Raw genomic sequence first — 7,315 nt, forward strand, 5'->3', positions numbered from 1 at the left:
AACTTCTCATTGATAGAGTAATACAGTTTAGGCTCTCTGAACTCAGAATTTAATAACTCATTTTCTAGTAAAGATGATTTTTAAATGATGTGTTTGAAAATCCCACTTTTAGAAAGTATTACGGATAAACAAAACCTGACCTGCTATTTGATACTGCTGTTAGATCATTAAACAGTCTGAGACCTTTATCTGATTTGAATGGTCTTTTGTAATTTAATTACTTCTTTTTAGAAAAACACCAATTATCTTGATAAAGCATTGTGAAGACATGCCTATCCCAAAGACACACTACATTGATGAAACCATATTCAGTATTTAACAAAAATCATACATTGTGTAGACAATACAAAACTACATTAAATCATGAACAAAATACATTTTGTACCAGTCAACTGATTCAAACCAACAATATCCAATTGAGTGACAATATATACATAATTTATCATGAAGATTACATTGGTTGTTCTATTAGTGGGTATACATTTGAATGTCAAGTGGACATACACAATTAGAAACACATTGCTTCGTTTGGACAATTGTCATTTGAACAACCCAGTAGATGGTAAACGCAGACGCATTTCGAGTCCCTAAATCGTTTCCAGGGTTCTCTTCAGGGCTTGAGACTGGATTTACTCTGGAAGATATACAAATTCCAGAAACATTTCATTAGATTTACAACATTAATCTCAGCACTACTAAGGCTACATTCTAGATCTCATGTTTGAGAAGGAATACCTTAGTTTCAAGTCTGTAAGGTCAAGTCTTTTAAGAATAATGAGAGTTTTTGCTGATATATCTGAAACCAAAGGATTATTTTTAAATATACTTTTAAGTGACCAAATTCTGACTAGAGAATAGCTTCATGGTATCCCTTAGGGGAAAAGGTACACTTACATTCTGTTCGTGTAGAAGGACATACAAGAAGTCCGTGTCTATTTGAATTTGAAATTCTGGAAGGAGACAGAGAATGCTTTTGTTGAAAGATGGCTTATTTTCAGGTCATTTTACTGAAAGAGTGCGCAGCACCGAACACTTACTTAGTTTGATATTGAACAAAATGTGTCCGATTTAGATGTTGCCCACCATCACTGTTTGTTTAGGCTGGGATTATGAACGAAACATTGTTGCAATTCAACCATCAAGGACAATGTCCACACACATTCACCTTGCTGGGAAGCAAATGGGAAAGCAATTAAACATAGCGCATAACTTTGTAACACTGCATTCAAAGGAAATTCATTCCAGAAAGTCGGGCGGCTGCCTTTACCCCATTTGGGTGTTCCGGCGCTCCTCTCACCACAGTGGTTCTCAAGGTGAAAGCGGTGGTCCGGATGTCCGGTTTTATTGAAATTCGAATTTCCTTTCACGTCGAAAGGCATTGTGGATTTGGAAGTTTATATGGCACAACGAAGGCTGATTCATAGTTTGTCCGAATGAATTATGAAACGCGAGTTGTATAATGAATGAAAACAAAGGGATGAAAACGTTTCTGTTTCCATTGAAGTTATCCAGGAGGATACTGTGTTACGTTCTCTCTATTTTAGAGATTTCATTTAGGCCATTCATTTTGCTATTGAGTTTTGAAATTAAATGCGCTTCTTTTCTAAGTAATGTTACTTCAGTGTCGCCTCCTCTGGGGTTCTGTTTGATGACACAAAGCAGTGTCCATCTGAAGTCACGTTCACTACGGTTCATTTCCAGGAAATGGCAAACCATCGGGGTGGTGACAACTTGTCTTGATACCGGATCTATGTTGCACAAGTCTCTGTCGTACCTCTTGGTTGTTTTTTCCAATGTAAAGTTTTTGACAAGGGCAATCTATTGCATAAACAACATTTTTGGTTTTGCAATTCGAAAATTATTTTTGAGTCCATTTGATATTCCGGTTTATGAATTCTGTTCCCTCAATTGTGGTGTCGCATACAGAGCATATATGATGTCCTTCTATGGGTTTCAAGTTCCATTGGGACAATAACTCTCTTTTTTTGCAGGTGGTCGAAGAAATGTCAGCACACACTATTTGTTTACTAATGCTGGTGTTTTTCCACATGGCAAATAACGGTGATTGAAGTGGATATTCCATGTTGTTGAGCAAATGCCAGTTTTTTTATATAATCTGAGGAAATTTGTTGGTGTGTGGGCCAAATGTAGAGACACAAACCAATCTATCCTTAGGTTTTGGTTCCTTTTTGAATAGTAAACATTCTCTTGGCATGAAATGAGCTCATTTGATAGCATGTTTTTTTAGTTGGGCTTGAAATGTTTCCGTATGAACAAAGAAATCTTCAAGTCGTTTACAGTTGTGCCGTATTCGGAGGAACTGCCCATATGGCAGATTATCCTTCAAAATGCGAGGATGAAAGCTCTTATAATGTAAGATCGTGTTACGATCCATTGGCTTTTTATGTAAGGTGGTGATCAATGTATTCAGAATATGCCTCACTTCTACATCAAGAATGTTATACTGTTTGGACTTGTTGACATTGTGAATTGAATATCAAGGTGACTGAAATTTAACCACTGAAAGAAAATGTCAAGTTCTTTTTCTGTGCCTTCCGAGACGCACCAGATGTCGTCTAAGTACCGGTACCATCGTTTCAGGTGTCTATGATGAGGATTGTTCTTGAAGATGTATTTGTCTTCAAAACAAGCCATCTCAGGGGCAAAGGGAGTACCCATCTCAGTCCCTTTGGCTTGGATGTAGAAGGTATCTTCAAATTTGAAATAGTTATTTTTAAGTGAAATGACGGCCAACTTTAAAATAAATTCAGATGGTACCTGGTGTGGGCAACTTCTTGATTGCAGGTAATAATCTAGTGCCTCTAAAGCATCATCTTGTGGAATTTGAGTATATAATGAGTATGTCTAGAGAAACTAGCAGTTGTTTATCAGGATCACAGCTTGTGCCTTCTACTTTGTTGATAAAATCCATAGTGTCCCTCAAATAAGAGGGGACTCGCTGGAGGAAAGGTTTCAGGAAGAAATCCACATATTTGGATGTGGGCTCCAGTAGGGTGTCGCAACTGGAAACAATTGGTCTGTCTGGAGGTTCCTTTAGATCTTTATGGATTTTTGGATGAAAATAAATCACAGAAATTCTCGGGTTCTTTTTGGTTAAGAAATCATATTTTTTTCCTCAAAATTCCTTGTTCAAAGGCTTCCCTTGTGATACTGTTGACAATATTCAAGCAGGCATGTTCATCTTTAACCATTCTGTGTGCCTCTGCCTGTTTGTGTATTGACTGTCTGGTTTTGGCATGACAGGGGCTGGGGTTGTGCATTCACTATAGACTTCCACTTCGGGGTGTTTGGGGGGGTAAGGTGTGCCTGGCCCTTCCTGGATGACTCAGAGCTCGGTTGAATAGACCCTGGCTGAATTTAGAGTAGTGGGAGGAGATTTCCTTGCACCTGAATAGAGCCTGTCTCCCTTGCATAATGCTGTTTCCATACCCTGTGGTCATTCTGCACCAGTGAGGACAGAACTGGTTTGGACTAGGCTCAGAGGCCATTGCAGAATGAGAACAAAGGCATTTTGGGGTATAAGTATTAGACCTAAAACCACAGAACGTTAGACTACTTCTGGAATCAATTGGAACCTTTGTCAAGGAGAAGAGCTGGAGAAACTGGTGGAGAAATACGGCCCTTTGCTGTGTGCTGTCTGGGGTAGACCTGTAGTAGCTGTTCCTGCCAAGGAAAGGACAAGGACTTTGCTGTGTGCTGTGTCCCCCTGCTTGAGGAAGATCTCCAAGGGCTTGAGTAGAGCTTGCCTCCTGTCCTTAAGTCTCATGGACCCAAAGACTTCACCCGCAGCTCCCCTGAACTTCCTTGCTGGGAGTTCTGACCTGCCAAGAGGTGCCTGTGACTGTGTTGGGCCTCTAGAGGTTGTTCCTACCGTTGGGAGCTGGAAAAGCAATGCAACTACAAGAAAATTGAGGCATCGCTCTTCTTGCGGCCGTTTTCCCGACGCAGCACTGAGGTGCGAGAAGACTCTCCATTCATCATGGCACCGCTGCTGAAACTGATGCAGCGCCTGTCACCACTGCAAGAACTGACGCATCAAGGGATCAGGGCTGAAGAAACCAATGCAGCGCTGCTTGACGCCGCTGCATCAATCGCCGACGCATCCTGGATTTCCACGCATCGTACCGGTGCGGCAAGTTTTCCAGGTGCATCACCCCCAGACCAGAGTCATCTTGGAGTCAACACATCACTTCGCCCTACAGACCGTACATGACGCATCACTTCTCCTGCGTGCAGCAGAACTGTCGCATCGCCTCCCCATGGTCTTAGGAACTGACACATCTTTTTGTGATCTCAACGCTTCCCATCTCTGCAGCTTTTTGGCCTTGTGAATTTTGCTGCAACTACAGGTACTTTGAGAGAAATCACGCATCTATAGTTTTCTATGGACCCAGTTGCTTAAAACCTTTTTAAAGCTCATATTCCTAATACTTGTATGTTGAATTTTTGTCTTTTTGGTCCTGTTGAGTTTAGATAAACATACTTTATTTTTCTAAACTGGTGTGGTGTCCATTTGTAGTGTTATCACTGTATTACTGGGTGTTTTGAGTACAAATACTTTACACATTGCCTTTGGGATAGGCCTGTCTGCTCGTGCCAAGCTACCCAGGGGGTGAGCAGGGGTTATCTAAAGTGTGTATCCCCCTTACCCTGACTAGAAGCAAGGGTCCATATTTGGACAAAGGTACTCACCTCTGCCAATTAGAGACCCCCCCATTTCTAACACCACCCAAGCTGATAATATAGGCTCGGCTCTTGATGCACCAAAGCAAGATGTCAACAGACTTGCAAATACGTACTCTGCAACCTTGACAGAAATAATGGACAGAGCAACCGCACAAAAAACATAAATAAGTCTAAAGAATTAGCCTGACAGTATTCAAAAAGCTTATTGAAAAAACTGCTGAAGAAATTTAGAGCTACACCACAAATATGCTTCCCCAACGTTTCTAGCAAATCTAAGGAATCAGAGAAAGAAATACAATCAACATTTATTCAATGCCAAAAAGACCATTATCAAAATGGAGCTTGACCTAGCAAACAATTGCCCTAAAAAGCACTTTGAAATAGAAAATCAGTCCACAAAGCTTCCTTTAGAATGGAACCCTGAACACCCCACAGAAAAATGAGAGCAAGTATCTTTCTTCTTTGAAGACATGGTGAAAAACACTGGAGTCTGCCTAACACTTCCAGAGATGGTACATGATTGTTGTGACCCCCATTCTGAAACCCAAGGTTATTTGAGTTTCTCTTGCAGATTAGAAACTCAATCTGAAATGCTCATCAACATTGCCAAAACCTCATTTTCCTCAAACCTATAATCACTTTTTAAAGCAATAAACAAATCTGTTACACTCTATTAAAGGAATTCAATTAGCACCTTCCTAATTTAAGATACATGACTGGTTTGCGTAAAATAGGCTTAGTTTCCATCTTTGAAACAATTAGGGGGCATATCAACAACAACTGGTGATAATTATCGCTGAGCGCACTTAGCGCTTGGATAATTATCGCCTGCTCGCGCCGATTTTTATCGCTGAGATAGCGTGCTATTAGCAACGCTTATCTCATCAGCGATAAAAATCCTAGCACTAACTGGCTAACCTGAGATTATCGCTGGAAACCCAGCGATAATCTCACGTTAGCTAGTTGATAGGGACTCACAAACTTAGCCATGATATCCACCCTCCATAGGATATCATGGCTAGGTCAGTCCTGAAGCAGACATTAGGAAAGTAGCAATAACAGGGGTTATCGTTACTTTTCCTGATGCTATGCTTCATAGCGTTAGGCTTGCTGATAGGAGAAATGTCGCTTAGCAACATTTCTCCTGTCATGCCAGGTCAGGAACGCCCACTTTGCATCTCATTAGAGATGCAAAGCTGGGCGTTAGGAATCCTGACGCTAAAGCAAGGTTTCACGCGTTAGCGTGACCTTGCTGATTAGGAATAAATTATCGCCGATTTTCGGCCGAAAACGGCCGCAAAAGTGGCGATAATTTTTTATCGCCTGCTTGTTGATATGCCCCTAGGTGAGGAAGAGGGTCTACCTCAATTCTGCTCAGTTTTGACCATACATGTCTTCAGTAAAAATCCTCGCACGCTGCATGGAAGCATATGTTCAAGCTTTACATAGTAGAAAATAATTTCCTTAATGAGCTACAATCTGATTTCAGGTTAGAAAGCCCTTCACATCACAGATAAAGATGACTCTTTACACATCATCCTCCGAGCTCTACTGGCAGTGATTGACCCAGGTAAACACTCAAATCTACAACGTTGTTTTAGGATAGAATGGGACTAACAGGAGTGCTCCTCTGTTGGTTCTTGGAATTCCGTGCAAATTGGTGTCTACATGTACAACTTGCTATGTTACTCATGATCACTAACCCTTCAGAGCTACATCAAGCTGTTATGCAATGTTGCATTCTCTCTACCTTTTTTCATTCAGAATAGGGAGCCATTTTCCTCCTCTCTCAAACACTTAAATATCCCATCGCACATCTGTGCAGACCAAATCCTACACTTCTTGAAAATTTTCTTCCACCAAAAACATTGCTGCCCAAGTGCCGGAGAACATAAATTCCTGACTAATGAAAAACCACCTATTACTTAAAACAGAGGTCTCTCTGATGTGTCCGTCAACCTACACTTTCCTGGTCCAAGTGTGGCTCAACACATGCACTCTGGTGAAATGGAACCCCACAATCGTGGACTACATCAAAACCCAAAGCTGCCTCTTGACAATATGACCATGTGAGTACAAGTGAACTCATTTGGCTAGGAGGTATTAAACTCTACACTCAAGGAAATGTTTTTATAACAACTTTTTGTACTTCAGACATTGGACAATGGAACACCAACTTCAAGAATTCCTAAATTACACCTAGCACGTTTCAGGCACATCTTTCACAGTGAATATCCTAGCCACTGGCACTTGAGTGTTTGATGTTATAACTCTAGTGCTCATGACACTGAATTGGAGATCAATTGAGACATGGATTACCTTTAGACTAGTCTGATTCACCCACAGGCTTTTTCACTATGGTTCCCCAACATACCTAGCCTATAAACTGGCTATTATAGGTAGTCAGCAACAACTTCAGACCAAAGACCCATTCTTGAAATCCCATCATTCAAAGTGGCAAGTATGCTAATCCAGTCCTTCTCATTTATTGCTGCTAGAGTTTGGGTATCCAACTCCGTTGTGACCCTTAGGATAATATTTCTATGTGACTTCTTTCAAAAGATTTAAAATATCTTTTATTTTAAAGGTGCTGCTAACTCTGATGGAC

General features: G+C 40.8%; 1 long non-coding RNA gene across 1 annotated transcript; it reads right to left on the minus strand.

Annotated features, from left to right (window-relative positions):
* Positions 1-530: 530 nt before the first annotated feature.
* LOC146789284 (uncharacterized) lies at positions 531-1,165 on the minus strand. Its single transcript, XR_014969861.1, has 3 exons — positions 1,038-1,165; positions 895-950; positions 531-634 (listed from the first exon to the last, which is right to left on the minus strand). It is a non-coding gene; the product is annotated as an uncharacterized LOC146789284 (long non-coding RNA).
* Positions 1,166-7,315: the final 6,150 nt, after the last annotated feature.

The sequence above is a fragment of the Triturus cristatus genome, chromosome 10 (genome assembly GCF_964204655.1).
Source record: "Triturus cristatus chromosome 10, aTriCri1.1, whole genome shotgun sequence".
In the NCBI taxonomy this organism is placed as follows: domain Eukaryota; kingdom Metazoa; phylum Chordata; class Amphibia; order Caudata; family Salamandridae; genus Triturus; species Triturus cristatus.